This window comes from Sarcophilus harrisii, chromosome 2 (genome assembly GCF_902635505.1).
Source record: "Sarcophilus harrisii chromosome 2, mSarHar1.11, whole genome shotgun sequence".
In the NCBI taxonomy this organism is placed as follows: Eukaryota; Metazoa; Chordata; class Mammalia; order Dasyuromorphia; family Dasyuridae; genus Sarcophilus; species Sarcophilus harrisii.
The window spans coordinates 340,635,725-340,662,587 of NC_045427.1; the positions used below are offsets into that span (position 1 = coordinate 340,635,725).

Sequence of the window (26,863 nt, forward strand, 5' to 3'; positions counted from 1 at the left end):
AAAAAAAGCAAGACAATACATTATTTTCAAAGAGTTCACAGTCCAATAGGGATAGCTGTCCTTATTGTAGAAACCATTTTGTATTAAACTTCTTTTTAACCTTTAACCATTTCCTATTTTCCAATCAACAGTTTAAGTTGGTTGAGTTACAGATGGTTCTCAGTATAATAAAGTAAACATTTTTTAACATAACCACTTATATAAAATGTTGTTGAAAAATCCATCAACTATAGATTGCAAGGAGTCATTTTATTTCTCTCCCAGGAACAAATGAAGAGACATGTAATAAAGAGACGATTAGACTTATAGTCAGGAAGATCTAGATTCAAGTTTCATCACTGACATACTAGCCGGGTGCCCCTGAGCAGATCACCCAACATACTGGATATACATCCAGGCAACAAGAAGCTGATCTACATTAGTCAAGAGAGTTCTTCACTAAGAACTCCCCTATGAAATCATAAGTACTGTAAATAAACAAAGAAAATGGTTATATTGGAGAGGAAAAGACTAAAAGTCAAGAGAATTGGATTACTATATTAAACTGTGAGATCCGAAAACAAGGCTTATTTTTTTTTCTTAAATCTTTAAATCCCCAGAGTTTAGCATTGAAATGGATAAAGGATGGGCCTCCCCTCCCCTCCCTCAATTTTAGGTCAAAAGGTCTCTGGCTTGCAGAGAAATGTTTGCTTAAACTAGATTAAAGGAGATGTTTTGCCCTTCAAAGTGCTTGATCAGCAATGAGGGGTATCTATGATGTTCGATAACCCTGATCTCTCTCAAAATAATCTATGTCAAACATCTGCCATTGTAAGCCCCCTATTAAGTCACTGTTTAATGTCCAATATAATCACAAGGCTGAACAAGAATGCTTATAAGGCTGTCCCTACTTCGGTTCGACATGGAACTCTACTGGAACTCTGCTGGAGGTCCCCCACATCTTGGCTGTCTTGAATTTTATTGCCTGGGCTATTTCAAGCACAGTACCTGGAATATAGTGGGCACTCAATAAAGGTTGACTTGACTTCAATATAGTTCCAATTTTACTACTATCTTACCTCACTTTCTGTGGGTTTGTGGGATAGAACAGGGTTTGAGCCTGGGTCTCTCTTACACACAGAAACAGTGGCCACTCAGATATAAACTCACTACTGATCAGCACAAGAGTTTTGACTTCCTGTTTTTTTCCAATTTAGGCTTAGATTTACACCTTCCACGGTAGTTTAGTGGCCACTTACCCCAAAATGAATCATCATATTGGTAGCTGACTTAGTTCTGATCTAAGCAGTTTAGCTTACAGATTTGCATGATCTTTTCCACCTAACTGAAATCCAATCCAACAAATCTTTATTCAGGCTCTTCACTAAAGTGGAGATAATAAAAAGAATGACAATCCCTGCCCTCAAGGATTTTATAATCTAAAGGAATTATATCCCATAGTACAAACCAACTACTCTCTTAGTCCCCAATTCAAAACAGGTCTACTATGCTTATTCTAAGAAAAAGAGATGTTTTTATTTTCTGCTTTAAACAAAAACCATTAAATATTCATTAAATTAAAAACACTTTAAAACAAACCCATTCACCTTTGTCCTTAATCTTATTCCTATCCCTTGAAATTACCACAATATTTATTCCATTCCTTGCTGACAGCTTTAAACTCTTTATTTCTTCACCTATGCTTTCAACCGTTTTCCTCCTTTCCCTCTTTCCAATAGGGAATCATACCTTTACTTACGAGTACCCTGCCCAAAAGAATGTAAATTTTGATTGTTGAAATCTTTCAAGATATCTTGTGGTTTACAGGCTAGATCTCTTTTTTAAGGACTATACCTTAACCTAAATCACTATCAATGAGAGCACTGATAGACCAATAATAATAGGCCCAGCTCAAGCCACACTTGATCATAGTTTGAGTTGAGAAACTCTAAGGGTCTTCCCCTACCAGATTGATGTATTATTATTATTATTGTTTGTTTTTGTTTCTGACTAGGTAAAAGAAGGCATTTTTTGCCTCTTTTTTTTTTTTTTAACCTAACTTTAATCACTGAATGGGCATTGCCTCAGTTAAACTGAGACCTGGCCATGACTTTAGCTTAAAAAGGCCAACGTCCCCCACTGAATCTGAGGCCATCTTTAATCAAACCGATCTCTTATCTTCCCACTGGATTCAGATGACTCTGGGGAGAGAGGCATTAGCTGAACTTGAGGGAGTCACATCCCTCTGACATATATAAAATTCTAATTTCACTTAGTGATTGAGTTGAACACAACTTTTCACTGTTGTTGTTCAGTCATTTTAATAGCATCTGAGGCTTTGTGACCCTATTGGGATTTTCTTACAAAGGATACTGGAGTGGTGTGCCATTTCCTTTTTCAGCTCATATAACAAATGAGACAACTGAAGCAAACAGGGTTAAATGACATGTCCAGAGTCATGCATTCAGTATATGTCTGAGGCTGGATTTGAACTAGCAAATCCTGCTTCCTGCTTAGCACCACTGTGCTTCAGAGAATTCTGAAACTGGAAAAGATTATTAGAATTTAGGTAGTCCAATTCACTTTATATTTATTCTCATAACTTAAACTTGTAGTTTTTCATGGTAACTTCTTATGTGATCTTTAGAAAGTCTCTTAACTTTTCAGAACCTCGGTTTTTTTATTTGTAAAGTGAGGGGTTATATTAGATCATCTCCAAAGTCTAATATCTCCAAGATTTAAAATCCTACTATTTTAGATAGTGATTCTTAGAGAGATGAGAAGGCTTCCTTGGAATGTCATCCATCAGATTTAAAGGATGCATGGTGAGAAAAGGAATGAAAATTCTTTCAGGGAAATATTTACAGCTTCCTAATGACCAGACACTGGTGAAAGAAAACCTTTTAAGAGTTGGTATGTAATCACTAGTGGGTAAATGTAAAAACTGCCAGTCAAGAGTAGAGGAAGAAAGAATAAAAATTCATTTTTAACATTGAAAAAAGAGAAAGAAGAAAAACGTAGAAATGAATGGTAGACAGGAAATGAGAAAGGAGAAGAGAAGGAAAACCAGGATCTCTTTTCCAGCACAGACTTAAAATTGGAAAGAACCTTGGAGTCATCTGGCCACCACATTTCTATAGCTATGGAAACTAAGGCCCAGAAAAGTTAAATAGCATGCTCAAGGTCACATAGATACTAAATGGCAAACATAGGATTAGGATAGGTCTCATGATTCTAAATTTGGCATACCTTCCACTACAACATGCTGGCTCTCACAGAGAGGTAATTCCTTTTTAAAAAAATTATAGTTTTTTATTTTCAAAATATATAAACAGATAATTTTTGACATTCACCCCTACAAAACCCTGTGTTCTAATTTTTCCCCCTCTCTTCTTCTCCCCTACCCCCACTGGCAAGTGATCCAATACATAAACATGTGCAATTCCTCTATACATATTTGCACAAATATCATGCTGTACAAGTGAAATCAGATTCAAAAGGAAAAAATGAGAAAGAAAACAAAATGCAAGCAAACAACAACAAAAAGAGTAAAAATACTATGTTGAGGTTCACATTCAATTCCCACTGTCCAGAGAAGTAATTCCTTAACCCTTTTACCATTCATTCGTGAAAAAGTCACCAAATCTAATGTGTTTATTATTCAGTCATTTCAGCTGTTTTTGACTCTTCTTGACTCCATTTTGGGGTTTTCTTGGTAAAGATATTGAAGTGCTTCACCATCTTCAGCTCATTTTCCAGATGAGAAAATGGAGAAAAGCAGAATTAAGTGACTGCTAGGCTCATACTACTAGTAAATTTCTAAAGTTAGATGAACCCAGGTCTCCTGACTTCAAGCCCTGTACTCTACCCATTTGCACCACTTGGCTGTTCCTATGATACTTCAATTTGAACTCAAATGAAAATGTTAAGATTGACAAGAAAGCATCAATCTTTAATATATAATGTATAATTAAAATTACATAATTTATCAAAAACTTTCCACATTGAATATGAGTCCAAATGTATTTCTTCCATAAATGGATACTTAAGAAAAATTCAGCAAAAAGTCTATAACCTTTCAAATCTATCTACAAATAGTACATTTTGATTCTAAAACAAAAACTAGGTCAATAAGATAATGGGTCTGATTTAAATGAAAATCACAGTATTTGTAACTAGCTGAAAATGAAATCAATGTTACTGCAGAGAAGGAATATAATTAAGATGTATTTTTAAACAGCAGCTCCCCACCCCAGTCACAGAAATCACAGCACACTCTCCCAGTATTCCTTATACTTCATCATTTTGGAATGCGCTGGCAGGCCACAAGTTGGTCTGAAGAATGTAGAGTTTCCGTAGTACTTTAGAAGATCCCAAATAACACTGGTTAGTCACATTCCTTCACTTTGAGATCATTGTTATCCACTTATAAAGCAGAGAAATGAAAAGAGGTTAGGTGTCTGACTTTTCAATTTCTTTACCACTTGATAAAATTGATAAATGACTACAAATGCAGGTACAGCATACTGTTCTCTATTCATTTGAAATCAGTCTCTAGATAATTTGGATACATTATGCAAGGGACAGCACAGTTTGGCAACTAGGGCAAAGAATAAGAAGTCAAGAATTTTCATTTTCTTTCATTTGTGTATATTAAGAGCTCAATTGTTTGTGTTTCATTCAATAACCTTTAATCACCCTCTAATCTCTAAACTATATTAGGATCCTATGTGTGTAGATAATGTATATGTATAAAAATGTGTGTATATATATGTGTTTATACACACATACACATAAACACACACAAACATATATCTGTGTGTATATATAGCAAATAATACCCTTAATTTTGAGGATGCAGTTTACATTTAAGTAAAAACTTCCAATAAGGTATGTATTGTACAATACATTTTGAGTAACTGAGATGTGCTACAGAACTTCAATTCTTAAATGAAATAGGCATCCCTTCAAAACAATTTGAGATAGCTTTAGAAGGCAAAATATTGAGCTTTTCTAAATATGGTCAGATTTTACAATTTCCCTAAATCAGTCAGTCAGCAAGTATTATTATGTGGCAAGCATTATAGTAAATTCTGGGAATAAAGAGAAACAAAATAAAGTTCCTGCCCCCTCAATAAGTTTACAATCCAATAGAGGAGACAACATGCAAATAACAATGTACAAACAAGATAAATACAGGGTAAATTGGAGATAATCAATAGCAGAAAGATAAAAGTATTAAGGGGATCAGGAAAAATAGAAGGTGAGACTAAAGTCCGACTTGAAAAAAACCAGGAAAATTAGAAGGCAGAGATGGAGAAATAAGGAGTTACAGGCATGAGGGACAGCAAGTGAAAATTCTGGGAGTCAAGGGATGGAGTTCTTGTTTGAGCAACAGCAATAAGGCCAATGAACTAAATTATAGAGTAGTTAGGTGGGGGAATGAAAGAGGTGTATTTTTTTTAATCAGGTTATACTACACATATACACACATGTGTGCACATGTATGCATATGTACATTTACACATACTTGTTTCTTATATCTCACAGCTCTAACAATCTATTTGCTAGCCTTACTATCTTTGTCCTTGACAGCATGATGATGCCCTGCTGTCAAAATATGATAAGTGGAAATTCCAATTTACAAAACAAATTATGGAGTAATTTTTCTATACTAATATTATCTAGCATATGTGGAATTTTGAGATTTGCAAAGTGCTTTACAAATATTATCTAATTTTATCCTCACAACAATCTAAGTGGTAGCTGTTTTTATTATCATCCCCATTTATAAGTGAGGAAGCTGTGCTAAAATCTTAAGTGCCTTGTTACCAGGATCCAACAGCTAGGAAGTATTTAAAATCATATTTGAACTCAGATCTTTCTCACTCTAGATAGACCTTTCTAACTAATGGTTATTGCCTCAAAGAGACAAAAGACATTTCATTAAGTCTCATTTGAGAAGTGATTAAATGACATTTCTTTAAGTAGTGACCTTTCCCACATTCAGTATTTACTTGTAAAGTATGATCTATTTGATACACATCTTTAAAAAATAAAGATAAAATATAAGTAGTCAGTTCAATTACAGAGATAAAGATAAAGTTTTCCTGAAATTATAATATGTCTATGTTTAGACTCAGGCAATGTAAGAATTTCCTTGGCTTGACTATATTTATTGGTTACAATGGTAGGCTTCTATTTGGGGGTGGGAAGGAAAGTCAATAGAGATTGATAATGATTTAGAAAAATTAAAGAAAGAAATGAACATTAATAGAACATAAAATATGCAAAACTGGAATAGGAGACACGGACAAGCATTAGATTTAATACATGTTTTTTTTTTTTCTTTTGCAAAGCAATTGGGGGTAAGTGACTTGCCCAAGGTCACACAATTAATAAATGTAAAGTTTCTGAATCTAGATTTGAATTCAGTCTTCCTGACTGTAGGACTAATGCTCTATCCACTGTACCACTGCATTGTCTAATATATACTTTTTAAAAATAAAACTCCAAAGTAATACAAGTTCGTAGCTTCATTATAAAATCTGCTTTTTCCATTGATTGTATGTTGAAAAGCTCATATTAAGTTCATAATAACAGAATTTTTAGAAAATCTGTCCATAGGAAAACATAATTCTATTTACACATATCTCTATAAAGGCTGTTCCAAAAAGTCTTAGTGCAGTTTAAAACTATTAAAGTTTGTATGCTTTGCATATAACTTTTTAGATATTATATATTCTACATAATCCCATATAAGAGATATCCCTTTATTGGGTTATTTCCCTTATCTTTCTCCTTATTTTCCCCACTCTCAATCTAGTAATTTTGTGATCTTAATAAAATGAGACATTTATATTATTCTTAACCAACAGCTTAATCTGCTTTAAATGGTTAGGCAAACTGCACTTGTCACCAGTGATTAATGATTTTTAGACAATAAATGCGTTAAGAAAGCTGCCCAATTAGATGAAAACTGCAGTTAACTTTTTTATAAAGAGAAGAATTTTTTTTTTATCATATTCACTTCCAAGTTTCCACCATTGTTTTTCTTTCCTCTTCCTCCTTTGCTCTGAGCATTATAATAAAAGATAATTCTTAAAAAGCAAATTACCTGCATAACATAAGCTGTTGTTACTGTACATTGCTCCCTTTTCTAGCTATAAAAAATACTAGGAGAACCTGAACTCCTGGTATTCTAGAAGGAGATGAAAAGAGTAAGAAAAGTAGATACTATTTAAAGTTGTAGTTCAGGTTCAAGACCAAAAGGGATAATTTAATTTATCCTGAGATGCTCAAATTTAGAAATTTGCTATTCTTTAGCACTTGACAAAGATCCCTACACTCAAAATAATACGAGCTGACATTTAGGTGGCATTTTAAAGATTTATAAAACGTTTTAAATCCCAAGTGTCCCAAATGTATAAGTGTAGTGTCATGTTTGCGTTAAGGAACATCCCTGTAGTTTATCTTAATTAAGTATCACATGATGCTGTGAAATTGGTTCTGAAGATATTGCTCTTCATTTATTTAGTTGTGTCCAATTCTTTGTGACCCTATGGACATGCCAAGCATGCCACAGTTTTTTATTATTCTTCACTGTCTTCCAAAGTCTGTCCAAGCTCATGTTCATTGCTTTCGTGACACTATTAATGCATCTCATTCTTTGCCATCCTCTTTTCCTTTTGCCTTCAATATTTATTAATATCAAAGTCTTTCCCAATGATTCTGGCTTCTTTTGTGACCAAAGTGTTAAACTTCAGTTTCAGTATTTGTTTTTCCATTGAGTTCTTAAGTATTGGATTTACTGGATATCTCCTTCCTGTCCAAGGGAAGTCCCATGGTACAAATAAGGAAACTGAGACCCAGAGAAGCTGAGTAGACAGACTTAGTGACAGTGACTTGATTAAAATCCTTGTGTCTTTTGACACCAACTCTATCAATATTTTCATTATATTACTCTGCCCTCATAGATTATAACCACTAACTGGTTTTTCTCTGAGGAAGAGTATGTAGTCATTTTCTTTCACCTCTGACCTTCTATTAGGTCAGTTCAAGGAGTGTAAGCAAACAATATAAAACAAACCAGGAAGAAAAAATAGCAAGCAATTGTCAAATACTGGGAAAAAAGACTCAGAGCAAGTACATAGATATCACTTACTTTCTTCTGCAAGTTTGGTGACTAGTGAAAAAATATTCTTTGCAGGAGAAAACAAGAAGACAAAAATAAGCTTTTGACAAAGTGGATAAAAGCTAATGTTAGAATATGGCATCAAAGCCATTTGCTCTGTTACATGACGAATCTAGTCTGCAAATGACATAGTAGCAATGTTTTGCCTTTTTAGCCACCAGAATCCAACAGAATAAATCCAACAGATTTTTCTCTTTAGAGAAAGAGAAAAATCCCTTTGAATCATAAACATTAGAAACCCACCCCCCACTAATGTTAACTCACTCACATAATTATAATTTGCTATACTAGCTATCTCAGTGCTGAATTTTCTGTCAGAGTATTTGAGTTTCTCTTCTGAGTGTTAATTATTGCTTCAGGTATCCTGTCTTCAAAATTAGGAAGATGAGTAGATGACTATAATTTCTCATTCAGTTCTAAATACATGATACGAAAATCCAATTCAACAAGTGGATAGAGCTGAACCATTATTTAAAAAAGTCCTGAAGGTATCTATATTATATCCACTTAACCATTAAAAAAGATATATATATATATATATATATATATATAAATACACACATATACATATACATATATGTATCTTGTAGTCACCATGTGAGCATCAAAACCGAGTCAGATCAAATATTATATGGCTACCTTGCTTTCAATGAGCTTATAATCAGTAGATTATACTGAAGACAATATGAAAAAACTGTGAACAAATAATATATGTTTATTTTTTTAGGATTAATTGGAAATCATGACAAAAGAAAGACAGTGGCATAAATGAACCAGAGGAAAGTTTCTTGCATAAAGTGGGGTTTTAGATAATACTTAAAGAAAGCAAGGAAAACCAGGAGATATACACAAGAAAAGACTGATTTTGAAGGATGGGGACAGAAGCAAAAGATGCTCGTGAGATAGCAGTGTCATTGGATCACAGAGTATGTGAAGGGCAGAAAAGCAGAAAACTACAAAGGAAGAAAGGGGTAAAGTTGTATAGGGCTTTGAAAGTCAAACAGAGAATTTTATATATAATATAAATATTATATTCCAAATAATAAGAAATCAATAGAGTTTATTGAATGGGAGGAAAGATAATCACAGAGATGTTATGGATTTGTTGGGTTAAGTTGGTTTTAAAAGAGGAAAAAAAAGGAAATGGAAAAAGAAACCACTGGAAGAAATGGTAAAGATCTCAAAAAATCTTGACTAATGCATTTAAATCAGGAATGCAAGTATGGTTCAACAATATAAATATAATTAACATAATTATAACAAAAACAAAAACATCAAAACCCACCTTTCTCTTACTAGATATAGAAAGTCTTTAACAAAGCAAAACTCTCATTTATGCTAAAAAAAATAAAACAAAACAATACCAAAACCTATAAAGTGTAAACATATAAACTTTTTTAATGTAATGTAAAAACATCTATCTAAAATCAAAAGTAAGCCCCATATGCAATGAATAAACACTAACAACTAATTAATTACTCAAATAATTAAAAAGAAGTAAACTTAAAGAACTGGAAATACACTCACTGATCATGAATGAGTCATGTCAACATAAAGAAAATGTTAATACTATCTAAAGTTAATTTACCTATCAATCAAATTTAACCTCTACCAATCAGTCTATCAAAGGACTAAACAAAATAATAACAAAATTCATTTAAAGATAAAAATATATAAGCTATCACAGAAAATAATGAAAAAAATAATAATGAAAGGCCAATAGCTTTTTCCAGACCTCAAATTATAATATAAAGCAGTAATCATCAAATACTTTTGGTATTCATTAAAATTTAAGTAAATAGAACATTAAAAGAACTAGATAAGAAAGAATCAGAAATAATTGTATTCAATAAACCAATATTGAATAAACCTAAGGAAAAACTCACTATTTGTTCAAAACTGCAATAAAAATTAGAAATCAGTCTAGAAGAAATCAAATTTTTAGCCAGCATCTTACTCCATATTCCACAATAAAATGAAAATGGGTATATGAGCTATCATATACAATACCATAAAAAATACTAAAAGTAGATAGTGTACCTTTCAGAGATGAGTAAGAAATTCTGAGATGAATTGAAATTTTTAACCAAAGTACCCTTTGTTTGATAAAGACAATTACAAAAGATAAAATAGATGATTTTGATTAAATGAAATTGAAAAATTTTTACATAAACAAAATGAATTAATTTATTTCAGATATGAAGGAAAGTAAGCAATACTGGGAAAAACTTTCTATCATGTATGTCTGATAAATATTTACTATCCAAGATATATAATCAAGTAATAGAAATATAAAACTATAATCCATTTCCCAAGTCAACAAGAATTTTTAAGTGCTTACTGTAAGATAAGACCAGTGCTAAGTGCTGAAAATAAAAAGACAAATCAGATTTCCACTCTCAAGATTTGTCTCAAAGACAAATCAATTGCCACTCCACTTTCTATCATTCTGTTGGGAGAGACAACACATAGACAATTAGATAGAAAGAAAAGGTGTACAGAGTAGACAGAATCAGGCAATCAACCCATTGTCAAATAAACTTTCATTAAGTACTTGCTATGTAGCCAAAACTGTTTGAAGGACCGGGAAAACAAGGAAAGATAAAAGATAGTCCAAGATCTCAAAGAGATCACAGTCTATTAGAGGACATATAAAGAATAAATTGGAAATAATCAGCAAAGAGAGGTCATTGGAAATAAAGAGGGATCAGGAAAGATTTTCTATAGAAGGTAGGAATTTGGTGGATTCTGGAAAGAAGTTAAGTAGAGTAGGAGGTGGAGCTGAAGAGTGAGGGCATTATAGGTATGGAGAAGAGGAAATAAAAATTCTCAAAGTCAGAGATGGAAGGCACTCTAAGAATAGAAGGCATTAACAATTTGGCAGAGAAGTCTTGGGGGAAGAGATGGGGAGAGGTCTCTTACTACTGCTGAATGTGAGATTCTGAGCTAAATCTTGAAGGAAGTCACGGAAACTTAAAAGTGGAAGTGAGGGAATAGAAGCTTTCCGGGTTAGGCTATAGTTAGTTTAAAAGACACAGAAATAGGAAGTGGAATTATATATTTGAGGAACTATAAGTACGAGTGTTGTTGGAATGTAGAGGATACTGAGGCAAATAAATCATAAGAATGAGAAGATAGGAAGGGGTTAGGTTATAAAATGCTTTAAATGTCAAATAAAGGAGTCAACAAAGTGTTATAATGGCTAAAGTGATAAACTTGGAGTTAAGGATGTCTGAATTAAAATATTATCTCAGACATCAGTTGTATGCACCTGGACAAATTCCTTAAGAATTAGTATTTAGGATTTACAAAGGATTTACATGCTTTTATTTGATTCTTAGATACTCTGTAGTTATATATTATCCTCATTTTACAGATGAAAAAACTGAAGCATAGAGAGACTGACTTGTCATATAGCTGGAAACTAAAGCAGAATTCAAACTCAAGTCTTCTTGAGTCCTGCAATTTATCCATTGCACCACTTAGCTGCCTCAAACTTAAACTTTTTCATTCTCAGTTTCCATATCTGTAAAACAGGAATAATAAAAATACCTATCTCACAGGATTGTTGTGACGATTAGTCAAGTCAGTAAATAAGCATTTATTAAGTGCATTCTATGTCTCAAGGACTGTGATAAGCGCTAAGGATAAAAGAAATTCGTCAATCAATAAACATTTATTAATTGCCTACTATGTGCTAGGCATTCTGCTAAACTCAAGGGAAAGACTCTCAAGGGATTCACATTCTAATGGGAGAGACAATATGCAAACAATTTGACATAAACAAGTTCTATACAAGATAAGTTTGACATTATAAATAGAGGGAATTAAGAATTAAGGAGGATATAGAAAAGCTTCCTGTAGAAGGCTGGGACTGTAGCTGTAACTTAAAAGGAACTAGTGAAGCCAGGTGGAGGAGCATTTCAGACATGAGAGACAGTTGATGAATACACCTGGAATCAGGATATGGAGTGGTCCCATTAGAGGAATAATAAAGAGGCCTTTTATCAATCCTACTTCAGTCAAGAGAGGGAAAGAGAGAGGAAGTATAAGATGTAAGAAGAGTAGAAAGATAGGGGAAGGGAGGCAGTTTATGAAAGGCTGTGAATGCCAAACAGTAGATTTTCTATTTGATCCTGGAGACAATAGGAAGCTATTGAAGTTTATTGAGTAGGGAGTATGACATGATCAGACCAGTGCTTTAGAAAGATCACTTTGGCAGCTGATAGATAGGAGTCTAGAGGTAGGAGGCACGTAAACCCATCAGCATGCTATTGATTCCCTCAGGATCATGTTTGTTCAGGAACCAGCAGTCCTAAGGACCCTCAGGAATATCCAGTTTAGCGTGCTGGTACACTGCTACATCCTGGTCTGAGCACTGGTGGTACCAAACACTCTTATATCCGCAGTCAGAGCAGCTATAATACTGTGGGTTTCCAACTACCTAGAAGCATTCCTCATTTGAGCACTCTGGTCTTTCTGTTCCTAAGGACAGAATGCTCTAGGCTTCTGGCTTTGTTTAACTAAGTTCGAATTAGCTTTTCTGGTAGTACCTCTGGCTACTACTGGTGTAGTCTTATGCTGGATGAATACATTTACTGTATTTCTCTTTGTTCTTCTTGATAATAATTCAGTCTGCTCCTATTTTTAGATTGTTGCTAAAGTATGTATGAGACCTGAGCTTCTCTTCTACTATTCATGCAGTTATCTTAACCAGATCCATTCATTTCCCTCAAACATATCTTTCTCCGTCCAAAATTCTCTTATTTCTGTCAAGGAAAATACTTATATTCTAATGACTCAGTTTTGTAAAATTAGTGTCACATTTGGATCCTCTTGCTCTCCTCCTCCTCACCCCCTACAGATCAAATCAGTTATTAAGTAAAATCTCTTGCTTTGAACCTTTACAACATCCCTAACATCCAAGTCCATTATGTCTACTACACAGCCACCAATTTAGTTCAGACCTGTTATCATCTCTCATGTTGTCTATTGCAAGATTTTGAATTAGTCTTTCAGTCTTGAGTCTCTTGCATCTCCAAATCATCCACTTATCTGCCAAGTGATCCTCCTAAAACTGACCATATCACATCCCTGTCTAAGAATAATAATAACACAAGGCAGCTAGATGGTACAGTGGATAGAGAACCAGCCCCGAAGTCAGGAGGACCTGAGTTCAAATCTTGTCTCAAACACTTAACACTTTCTAGCTGTGTGACCCTGGACAAGTCACTTAACCCAATTGTCTCAGCAATAAAACAAGACAACAACAAAATAGAATAATAATAGTACTTGTATAATGCTTAAATGTTTGTAAAATGCTTTATAAATATCTCATGTTATCAGCACAGCGATCCTGGGAGGTAGATGTTATTATCTCCATTTTATAGATGAGTAAACTGAGGCTGAGAGAGGCTTAGTGGCTTTCCCAGAGTCACAGAACTAGGAAGTATCTGAGGCTAGATTTTTTTAAAGCATTTCCCTATTTGTCATATTGTGAAAAAAATCAGAACAAAAGGGAAGAATGAGAAAGAAAAAACAAAACAAGCAAAAAAAGGTGAAAATAGTATACTTGGATTTGCATTCAGTATCCATAACAGATGGCATTTTACTTCCCAAGTTATTGGATCACTACATTGATGAAAAGTGCTGAGACTATCATCATTGATTATCACATAATTTTGTTGTTACTATGTACACTGTACTCCTCACTTCACTCAGTATTAGTTCATGTAAATTTCCTCAGGCTTTTCTGCAATCAGCCTGCTCATTATTTCTTGTAGAATCATAATATTCCATTATATTCATATACCATAACTTATTCAGTCATTTCCCAATTGATGGACATCTATTCAATTTCTAATTCCACCTTTCCCATTTCTACCTTTCTCTCCAAGCCTGTCCTTCTTTCTGAGATTGATGTTAGGTGACGTGTCTAGTAGGAAAAGATTTTCTAAGACAATGCTAATGGAACTTTGAAAAAATTTTGCAACTTCAGTACATTGGGTCTCTTCTCTGTCCTCTCATTCTTGCTGACTGCCTATCAGTGCAATTTTAAAGTTCAATTCTACTAGTATGATACTAAACAGTATAACCTTAATTGAACTTTGTCTCTCCATTAAGTTTTTCTCCCAGACCTCAAATTCCTCCAAACCCCATCCCTCCCCCCCCCCTTTTTTTTTTTTTGCTAGAGACCTAAGGCTGGTCTACTTCACAGGCCTTATACTATTCTGGGAGCAAAGATTCCCTCTTCAGATACTGACAAAGTTGGTTAACTTTAAAAGATTATACCTAAGTGCAGTCATTCACAAGGAAAAATGTAGAATGTACAACTCATGAATGAAAGGCCATGAGAAACAGGGGATAATGAAAGGAAGCAGAAGCTGGGGGCAAGAGAAAATGATTAGGTACTGAGCAATAAGATACCCAACTGAGTTGACTTTGAAGGGAGAGACAATTTTCATTCTCACTTTCTTCTTTTTTTCTTCTGAAATGTGGCTTGCTTGTTTAACAGCTGTTTCTTGGGCTCCCATATATTTCTTCTTATGTCTCTCTGAATATAGGTGACGAAAATCCAGTCCTGAAATGGGTGTTTCTAGGTTTACAGATCACTATGAAATTGGGAGCTTTGAGTCTGAGGGATAATTTTCTATGAGGAGGTAACCTCCAAAACAACTTATTGGAAGACATAACTACTTCCAAGAGTAATAGAACCTTAAGGAATGAGTGCAAAGCTGAAGTGAAGATGAAGTTACCATTCAGTAGTTTGAAAAAGTCTTTCATTTTTTAATCTTTTTAAGGATCAAGCTCTCAGAAGAGTATAATAGGAGCTGTAGGTTACTGGATTTTATATTTTAAGTATTTGTCAACGAAGGCTTATGAATCATTTGTGTTTTAATAACATTTTATGCTGGAGAAAATAAATGTCTTATGCCTTACTTACTTTGAACATTGATTACTTTTCTAGAAATGCTCTTGCTAATCCCTTTTAGGGATATCCTAGATATGAGTCATTTCTGAACTTTGTTTGACTGTCTCAGAAATTCCTGGGGTTGGGGCAACATGAGTCAGAAAAGTTAAAATCCTGACTTCTTTCTTTGGGTTCAAGCTCTCTCAGACAATGAATCTGGTATGCTTGGGCTCAGAGCCAAGGCCTCTTAGTGGTATAAAGCTGACCATTCTGCCTGAGTACACACTACTTAATGCTATTTCCTCTTGTATATTTTTTCTGAACTTGGCCTCTAGCTTATGGAGTTTGTTTCACACCTTGCAAACTCTTCCCATGACTAACAATTCACTTCTTCCTACCTATAAAAATAATCTACTAGGGCATCTGGGTGGCATAGAGGATAGAGTACCAGGGCTTGGCGTCAGGGTATCTTATTGCTCAGTACCTAATCATTTTCTCTTGCCCCCAGCTTCTGCTTCCTTTCATTATCCCCTGTTTCTCATGGCCTTTCATTCATGAGTTGTACATTCTACATTTTTCCTTGTGAATGACTTGGCGTCCTCTTCTTGAGATCAAAACTGGCCTCAGCCACTTATCTGTGTGACCCTGGACAAGTCATTTAATCCTGAGACAAACGTCTCAGTTTTCTCATCTGTAAAATGAGTTAGAGAAGGAAATGGCAAAATACTCTAATATCTTTGCCAAGAAAACTTCAAAAAGGGTCCATGAAGAGTCAGACTTAGTCTGAAAAACAACTAAATTTTTTTCCATAATTCAAAAATGACCCCTTGGCACAAAACCACTCAAATGGCTGATCATTGTCTAGTAAATAAGGTTGGAAACCTTTTGTTTGGTATTTGAGGCCCTACACAATCCAGTACCAGTCTACTTTGGCTTTACTTCACTCTTCACACCGCTCAAAAGGCCAAACCAACCAGATCATTCAGAATCTTCTTTGTACATTCTACATGAACTCATCTTTGTACTTTTCTTTCAGGTTTTTCCAAGTTGAAAAAAGCTGATCAAAAGTCAGTACAGTGCTTTATACACAATAATGGAATAAATACTGCTTGAAGTTGAAGCCGAAACTAAAGAAACAAAAATCAAACAAAAACCCCAAAGACATATTTACATTTTAAAGTTTTTAAGATCTTAACATCTTTTGATTTTTATCTTGACCAAATTTAGAACAGGCATTTCTAGAAAAGTAATCAATGTACAAAATAGGTAAGGCATAAGACAGTTATTTATTTATATTCTAAATTCATAGTCCATGTATTATGTATATATATAATATAGGTACATGCAGGTATATCTGCAATATATATGTGTGTGTGTGAGCATACGTATAAACATGTACCTTGACTTGTAATGAGAATCTCTGACTATATATATATATATATATATATATATATATAGTCATCTACATTATGACCTTGAAATCTCTGTATTTCTCCTATTCAAAGTTACCAGCTTACAACAGGGGAGCCATTATAAATTACAAAAATTTGGCATCACCCACCATATGGATCAGATCATTCAGGAATCAATTCTTCCAAAAGAGTAAAGCAGGGGCAGCTGGGTGGCTCAGTGGATGGAGCAATAGCCCTGAAATCAGAGGGATCTGAGTTCAAATTCCTAGCTGTGTGACCTGTAGAAATATTGCTGGATCAAAGGGTATGCATGGTTTGATAACTTTTTGAGTATAGTTCCAAATTGCTCTCCAGAATGGCTGGATCCATTCATAATTCCACCAACAATGTATTAGTGTCCCAGTTTTCCCACATCCCCTCCAATCGCACATTTGTCATTATCTTTTCCTGCCACGTTAGCCAATCTGACAGGTGTGTATTGGTGTCTCTGTAATTTAGAGCACCTTCTCATATGATTAGAAATGGTTTTAATTTCTTAATTTGAAAATTGTTCATATCCTTTGATCATTTATCAATTGAATAATGGCTTGAATTCTTATAAATTTAAGTCAATTCTCTATATTTTTTAGAAATGAGGCCTTTATCAGAACCCTTAAATGTAAAAATGTTTTCCCAATTTATTGCTTCCTGAAGCATTATTATTCTTAGAAAACCACAGTTGATTAAAAATCTGTAAAAGACCTAGTGAGCTATAAGAAAACTGATTTTTTTTTTGGCTGTTTCATATATAGGCCATAACATTGTCAACACTATCACATCATCATTTAGCTTTGTCACTAGATAGTGGGTCATTTGAAGGTTAAGGCATGACAAACCCCAGTGTATAAATACTTGCTTTGGTAAAGTATTAAAATAATACTACTTCTGTTTTTAGCTATATTATATAGCAATGTTGCCATGTAATAATATACTATTGTGTATAATATGTAAAGTCTAATTGTATTTATCACATATTTCTCCATTTCCCTGTTGGGTCACATATATCTTTGATTTAAAAAAAAAAAAGATTATGTTTCAAGATTGGCACAGATACAGCATCACAAGGAGAATATCTTTGTTTAAAAAGTAGGATCTTTGGGCCAGAGAGAAGTCTGTAATTGTTAAAAGCAGTACAGTTTCCCAAATGTAATTCTATATTTGTTTGTATGTGTATACCTATATATGTGCACACACAAATACATATATGTGTGTATATATATATATATATATATATATATATATATATATATATATAAATGTGTGTGGTGTTACATGCATGTATTATGTATACATATAACATAGGTATATACCAGGTGTGTATATTTGCTATGTGTGTGCATATGTATACATACATATAAACATGTATCTGTTTTATGTATATGCATGTGTATGTATGTGTGTATACATGTGCACCAGAAATTTACTCTATTTTTACTGCTGGCTTGTTTTCCTGCAGCTTCCAATATGGCACAGATACTCTTTACTACTCCAGTGCTACTCCATTCTTGGTCACCAACACAACGTGATTCCCTGGAGCACATAATTCCTTGATGCAATAATTCTCTGGAGGGATTGCAGATTAATCTGGCTATACAAGCTGTCTTCAGATTACCAGAATCCATATTTATGCAGTTGGTTTCTCACTTTGGTTCTCTTCCAGAGACTGAGTTCAAGGGTATAGTTCAGGTATGTGAACCGTTTCTGAATCAACAAATATGTATGTGTATACACACACACACACACACACACGCACACACACATATACATGTATATCTATGCTATGTTGGAAACTGCAGGAATACAAGCCAGCAGGAGAGACAGAGTAAGTTCCTGGATCAATCCTAAACTTTCAAGAGCTTAAGAATGCCTGTAGTTAGTTGGTAGAGGAAAGCCTCCATTTGGTTCAGGAACTCAGTGTCATTCAGAAATTCAGATCTTTCTGCATCTGGAAGATCTGGTCCAAGGATATACACATGTATACAAATATACACACACATATATGCACACATGCATATATTTATATATGAAGAAAGAGAGAGAAATGGAGGGAGCATTGAATGAGAAGAATAAAAAAGTAAAAATGTAATAAATGGGATTTGCCTATGAATAAATTTTTAGGCAATGAGGAGTACAAGAATTTTTGTCTTAGGGACAAATTATTTCATATGACAAAATGGCACGTATTTGCAAGGAAAAGGCAGGTAGAAGGCAGCAAGAACCAAAAAATAAATCAACAGTGAGTACCAACATTTTGTATATGAAGAATCCAATATATATGTGAATGTACAAAATAATAAGACTAATTTAAAAAGGTGAAATGGCCAAGAAAAGAACAAAAGATTTGGCATATTTATAATAATATTAACAATAGCTAGGATTTATATAGTTTTTTAAACACTTGTAAATGCTTCTTTAAATAATCTCATCTGATTCTCACAAAAACTCTAGGAGTTAGGGCACTATTATTATAGCCATTTTAGACAAAGAGAAAATAGAGTTTAGAGAAGTTATTGACCACAAGTTCAGTAATTATCTGAGGCAGGCTTTAAATCTAGATCTTCTTATTCCAAGTCCAGTGTTCTATGTACTGTACTACCTAGCTATCTTTAGATATGCAGTATAACTTAATGGTATTTCAGAGGGAATGTACTGGTGAGGGGGAACCAAGCAAAGGCTTCCTATAGAAAGTGGGATTTGACCAGAGTATTGAAGGAAGATAGAGGTGCCAAGAGGCATCATTAAGGATATAGAATACTTAGGCATAAGGAATAACCTATGAAAAGGTATTGAGTTAAGAGAGAGGCATGTCCAAGGTCAAGGACATATACTTACACACAAACAAAACTCCAAACCATGCTATGCATACTCCTATATATCAGTTTTTTCTCTGAAGATAGATGGCATCTTCTTTCATAAGTCCTTTGTAATTGATTTGAATATTTGTAACACTCAAAAGAACTTAGTCATTCAGAGTTATTCTTTAAGCACTGCTTGATTCTGTTCATTTCACTTTTCATTATTTCATACAAGTCTTTCTTTGTTTTTCTGAAATCAATCTTCTAGTTCACTTTTACAGAGGAATAACTAAGGGAAACAGGATTAAATCCATTGTCCAGAGTCACAAGAAGGTACAAAGGGCTCAAGTTGTGAGGGAAGTTAAGTAACAAACATAACATATTATATTTGGTCCTGAAGATAGTAAGGAGCTACTAGAGTTTCTTGATATGCTGTAGGAAATTTTCTTTGGCAGATGAATTTGAGGATAGATTAAAAAGGGGAGAGATTTGAAGCAGAGATGCCAATCAGCAGCATATTTTAATAATCCAGGTGTCAGGTAATGATGGTCTGTGCCAGGGTTGTAGTTGTGTACAAGGAGAGAAGGGGACCTATGTGGGAGATGGTATGAAGATAGAAATGAAAAATAACAAGATTTCCAACAGAAGGGATAATGGAATGTGTACAAATGAGATTATAAGACTGGGTGACTGTAAGGATGATAGTGTCCTTGACAAGAAAATTATATATTTTTAAATATTTAAAATATCTATTAATCTCTAATATTAATATTAATATATAATTAATTATAAATTAATATATAATATTAATCTCTAATAATATATGCTAGGCATTGTGCTAGGTGCCTGGAATATAAATACAGGGAATTAAACAAGCCCTATTCTCAAAAAGCTTATATTTTAATGGAGAAGACAAATCTATAAATCAGTGTACATAGAACAAGTATAAAGTGAATAAATACAAAGTGATTAACATCATTTGAGAGGGGAAACAAAAATTTGTAGAAATCTGAAAAGGCTTGATCTAAAGGGTGATGTTTGAGCTACACCTTGAAGGAGAAGAAAAGTGCCTTTCAGACATGGGAAACTGTAATATTCTCTTTAAAATGTAATATTTTCTTGGGGTTTTCTTCGGGTTCCCTGGGAACAGCCTTCATTTCAGTTCAGTAATCACCACAAGTGCAGCCAGGGATTAAGGTCCAAATCCTTTATCGTCTCTTTCCAAGTCTTGTCTCCTTTCCTGCAGTCCGGTTAGCTTTCTCAGAGGCCTATCTCTCTCCTTGGTTTCAAGAGCTTAAGCTCCCACCTGCCTTCCCTGGCTTCTGAATCTCCCTGACTGAATCCTGGTTGAGGCTCCTAGCTTATATATGCTCTCTTATCAAAGGTGAATCTTGTAGAACTATGGTAAGTACTAAGCACATGTACTGAACTAGAGAACTGTTAAGCACCATGTCAATAATCATTGTCTATCAATTCCATTGATTTAGCACCTTGTTTCAAGTTCTAGCCCATAACAGGAGACAGACAGTACAAACTAATGCTCATATTTTATGGATTTTCACCATTCTGGTCACCATCAACTGCGTATGTTCCTGCTTATCAATGTCTTTCTCAAATTGTGGTTCCCAGAACTGGACAAAACGGTTTATATAAGGCCTGACAAAGTCAAGAGTACAGTGGAACTGTTAGCTCCCTATTCCTGGAAGCTGTACCTCTCTTCATTTAACCCAAGATCACATTAGTTTTTTTAACTGCTATACCACACTGCTAATTCGTATTTTGTTTGTAGCCCACTAAAACCCTCTAGATTTTTTCCCCCCAGAACAACTGCTGTCCCTAAAAAGCATGTTGGGAAAACAAGTATTTATTAAATCTTGCTACTAGCTTGTACTTATTAAATTTAGCTAGCTCAATGCTCTAGACAATGAAGAACTATCACCTGTATGTAGATACCTGATACATCTCTTGATACACCTCTATTCTCTTGTCTAAACTCTAGCCCCACATTTCTTATTATTGTTCAGTTGTGCCTGACTCTTCATCTCCCCATTTGTGTTTTCTTGGCAAAGATATTGGAGTGGTTTGCCATTTACTTTTCAATTCATTTTTTAAAAAAATAATTTTTGTTTACATTTTAAGTTTCAAATGATCTCCTTCCCTCCCTCCCCACCTCATCACTAGATAAAACTACCATTTAACACACATATACACACACACAAACCCCCAAACCATGCTGTGTATATTCCTATTTATCAGTTTTTTCTCTGCAAGGCAATGGCATCTTCATATTTTTGTATTGTATTTTCATTATAAGTTCTTTGTAATTGATTTGAATATTTGTAATATTCAGAAAAACATGATTGTTCAAAGTTATTCTTCAAGCAATATATTGCTCTTACTGTATACAATGTTCTTTGATTTCTGCTCATTTCAACTTTTCATTATTTAATACAAGTCTTTCCTTATTTTTCTGAAATCAACCTTCCAGTTCATTTTACAAATGAGGAATTAAGATAAACAAGATTAAGTGAATTGTACAGGGTCACAAACTTAATAAGGCTATATTTGAATTCATGAAGGTAAGTCTTTCCTTCTTTAGGTTCTATCCACTGTGTCACCTAGAAGCCCACATTAACAATTACCTATTGGATATTTCCAACTAGATGTCCCAAGAGCATCTCAAACTCATCATGTCTAAAACAAAATCCCTCTCGCAAACCTACATCTTTCAAACGTCTAAGTTTCATTTGAGAACACCAACCTTTTCAGTCACTTGGATTACAAATTGAGTCACCTTTAATTTTTTTTAAGCACATCTGAAAAAGTGACTCTTCCTATTCAATTAGTTAAATTGATTTCTTAGTGATAAAAAATAAAATTACTATGTTTAGCCTTTAAAACTCTATAAAAACTGGCCCTTACCTATATTTTCAGCCTCCTTGGACATTAATCACCCTTCACAGGCTCTATGATTCAGTCAAACTGACCTTGTTTGTATTTTTTACATAAGATAAATCTAACTTCAGTCTAACTAGATATTTCTCATGCACATTTCTGATGGCACTTATTCATGGCCCTTAAATTGAAATCACCCATTTGGAGATGAATTTGCTCTTTTAATGCAGAAATTGAGACCTAGGATAACTTTTTCAAATCTTCTATTCAGGATGAAAAACAATCCTTCAAATTTAGAGAAGTGGCACTAGTGCAGAGGGTGAGGAGAGTCAACTTTCTAGTTACTCTGAATAATTTCCCTATAATAAAGAGAAATCCTTGATTTTAGGGTAACATATGTTGAAGATGGTATCTATCAGAACAAAAAAAAATTTGCTTAGCAATCTGGACACCTACAAAGTTATCTCACTTGGGAGAGAATTTTTATAATTCAAAAGAGACTTTATATGTTCCTGAAGGAGGTGAGGGCCCATTGGACATTTGGTAGAGTGTCTTTGGCTATCTATGGATCTCAGACACAGCTACTTTCTGTATTTTTTATCATGACAAATAAGGCCAAAACCAAGTTTAATGCATTTGTTAGCTTCAGTGTTTATGGAATCAATGAGGGATCTTTGTGGGGAATAAAATGAAACAATTACAAATATTTCAGGGTATCCCTTAGATGCAAGAACCATGAAACATTTTGTGAAAGTATCCCCAGTTGAAAGAAGGCCCTTGAAGTCAAGAAAGATTCTCTAATATGTCTATAATTTTCCTTATATCCAAGGCCAATCCTTTTTAACACCAGAGTTTTAATAAGATTCCCGTGGGGAGCCAAAAGAATGAAAAAGTAAAGCTAATTTCACCACCAGAGTTCAAATGAAAACCAGAAAGGGTAGTAACAAATTATACAACTAAACTATTATTAAATAGCATTAAAAATAATGCAAAGCCATGTTATTTATAAACATTAGTCCATTTGATCCTTACAGCTGCCACATGAGGTATTTAATTCAACAAATCTTTATTAAATACCCATAATGTAAATAGAGCTTTGTGCTATATTCTAGAGGTCAATATCCAGTAATAACGTATAATAATAAGATATGGTTCCTGCCTCCAGAACTGACAATCTAGTAAGGGACTATGACATTTGCAAATTACTATAAAATAAGATAGCACAATGAAAGCTTAAGGGAGATGGAAGCAAAGTATGAAACCCAAAGGAAAAAAAGGCTAATACACACTGGATAAAAAGACTGCTTCATATCATAAGATATTATTTAAGTTGGACAATAAGCATAAGCACAGGGGAAAAGGCATTCCAGGACCAAAGAGCAGAATAAGAAATGTACTTCCATGGGTTATTGTAGTATATGTTCAAGGAACTGAGAGTCTAACTTGGATTGAGTTTTGGCAGGGGATGGTATAAAGAACAAAGGACCTGGGCTCAGCAAACTAAGGCTCATGTACTGATTTGGCAACTTACTGACTGTATGATCCAAAGTAAATTATTTTGTCTTTCTGGGCCTTTCATTTCGATTGTAAAAATAAGAGAATTAGACCAGATGATATGTAACATCCCTTTCAAGAACAACATTTCATGATTTTGAGGAGAAGGTATATGAATGAGAGTAGTATGAGTCAAGATTAGAAAGAAAGAGTGGTGTTAGGAGGCAAAAGATGTTGAAAGCTATGCCAAAAAGTTTGAACTTGACTGCATCTGTAACAAGGAGTCTCTGTGGAGCTGCAGTGAACATTATTAACCACTTTATAGATATAAAATAGAGAGGTAAATTTACTTGTCTAAATGACAAAGCTAAGATTTGAACTGACACCCAGCTCCAAGTTCTTTGCTATTTTCATTTCATACTTAAATAGCACTTTGTAAATCTTAAAGCACTATAAAGATGTGAGTTGTTAAGTTATTATTTAAAAGTGCCTGTCCTGGAAAATGATTCTATCAGGAATGCTTTTTCTTGGGATTAAATAATTTTTAACATGTGTGAAAACAAAAAGCTTACCAGATAAGATATATTCATTTTGATAATCATTTTTTTTCTCCTTCCATATCATTTGACAATCAATTCTAAAGATTAATTAAACAAAAAGATTTAACAGATTACTCAAGGAAGCTTTTTGTGATCATGAAACAAATATAATAATACCAAAGTGAATCTCATTGAAAATCTATGGTATAAAAATTCAAATTGATTATGACAAAAACTAGGAAAGAAAGGGGAAAAAAAAGAAAGAAAAGGAAACACCGAGTATCTCAAGATACCGAAGACAATGTCTATAAATCATTTTTATCAGTGTAAGTCCAAAAGAAGTCATTTGTTTCCTTGAATTTCTGGAAGTAACAGGACCCATTTGACAATGATTTGCAGATACCTTGTAAACAAATGTCAAGGTTATTCAATATCAAACAAAAATATTGTGCTAAAAATAGTAATGTTATTCAAACTTCCTGACCAAAAAGAATTCCCTTCCAAAACTACAAAGATATAATGTTAAAAAGGGGATTTACTTTTAATGTAAAATAGTAGAATTTTTTGCTATAATATCATCAATGAACCAAGCCTCCTCAAGACAGTGATATTTTGAAAACATTTTTACCAATATAGAATTGACCTTCAAAACTATAACATAGAGAAGATAAGAGACTTTCCCTCAGGCCATAAATCAAAATAATAAGTCTCAGTTAAAATTCTGGTCCAGTTTTTAGTTATAAATTTCCTGGGTGATTCTACCAGGCCAGATAGGTACGTCTTTGTTGTCTCAGTTTCCTCATTTATTCAGTTAATTAAAATGTTTGTCATAATGCTTAATAGGCAACTTTGAGTTTCACTGTCTTATGTGATTCCTCTAGAGACATTACTGAATGTTACTTGCTCATGTCATCATCTTTCCTCTCTTAAGCCCTTATTGAAAGGAGAAAGAAAAAGGACAGTAGCTCAGAAGTTGGAAACGTGTAGCCATTTCTTTCATGAAATTCTGACTAAGGAGGACTAAAGCAAACCAACAAGAAACAGAGGAACTCATTTACATCCCTCTTGGTTCCTTTATGAGGAACAAAAAACACCCTTCAATGTTATGACAAAGGCAGGCTAACTCTTATCCTTGCTGAGCTTGGAAGATGTGAGATTAAAGACATCCTGTTTCCAGAATGCCAGGTGAAGATATCTGGTAATTTTTGTCTGTGTTTTGCTTGTGGCCTGTGGGTCACAATAGGTCAGAGTCATCTGAAACTTTCAAAAATAGGGAAGGGGGAAAATAACTATATTTCTTTTATACACACACACACACACACACACACACACACAAATCCTCTTGCTACAATAAAAGCAAGACTAAAATTTCTAAATGCTTACGCATTCTCATCATTGACCAGTAGGTAGGCAATGAATCCAAATGGAAAAATTAAATTTTCCAATTCAGCATGAAATTATTGTAAATAACTGTTCATAAGACTAGAAGTTAAATGAAGGAGATTCTACTACAACAAAAAGAAACCTATACTGAAATTTAAAAAACCAACAACTTTAAGTTAATATTTAATGAATATGTTTGAGTAAAACCTCATAGAAATCTCTTTGTTTTAAGTACAGTTAATGTGATGGCTTTTTATAGAGATTAATATTTAGATAGATATGTTCTCATGTATGTTAAGGATACTTGATACCTAGATTTTAATATAAAAGGATTCAAAAAGGCATCTTGATATTTTATAACTAATCTTTCAAAAAGTTTCACTCTAAGTAGAATATTGGTACAAGTTTTGTTTTGTTTTTGCTGAAACAATTGGGGTTAAGTGACTTGCCCAGTGTCATACAGAAAGTGTTAAGTGTCTGAGATCACATTTGAACTCAGGTCCTCCTGACTTTAAAGCTGGTGCTCTATCTACTGCACCACCTAGCTGCCCCAAAATACTGCTACAATGTTAAAAAAAAGTATTCAATAAGAATTCTCATTAAAATAAATGCTCCCCCAAATTCCCAAATGAACTATTTTAGAATTCCAGTGAACTGTATAGAAGGAGAACATTGATGGACACAACTTTTTGTGTAGCATTAGCTTAGCTAAGCCAAGAAACAAATGGGGAGGGGGACAATGACAAGTAAAACATTTATAGGGAATGTCATTTTAAGTGCTCAGATGAAACCAGTTGGCTCATAGAAATATTCTTTCTTATACAACCCACAAGTTATAGCCCACAACTGCACTAATACTGTGGCACTGGCTAAACAGCTTGATTAAGTGAAGATGGGAATTTCTTCTGCTCATGGAGAGTCATGGAGAGCTAATATTCCTTAAACTGGAATAATAGCTCTTTGTGGAAAAGAAACTTTGGAGCTCTATAATGATCTCTCTCCAGGAAGGGAGGTACAAATCACACACTGTCTGGAAAGAAATGACAAGGAGAGAGTTTGGAGGGATTGTAAAAACTGACCTATTTTAACATGAGATCTTAAAAAGAGACAAGAGATCAAAAAAAATATTAGCAGAAGTCATGATGGCTGGAAATTAATTATTAGGGTATGTGGAATTCTGAGAAAAAAAAATCCTGGAATCTATATAATTCCTTGGGGGGAGG

General features: G+C 33.9%; 1 protein-coding gene across 9 annotated transcripts in view; it reads right to left on the minus strand.

Moving 5' to 3' along the window:
* The window catches only part of SAMD4A (sterile alpha motif domain containing 4A), a 332,472-nt gene that overhangs the window by 251,101 nt on the left and 54,508 nt on the right, over nucleotides 1-26,863 (minus strand). The window lies entirely within an intron of this gene.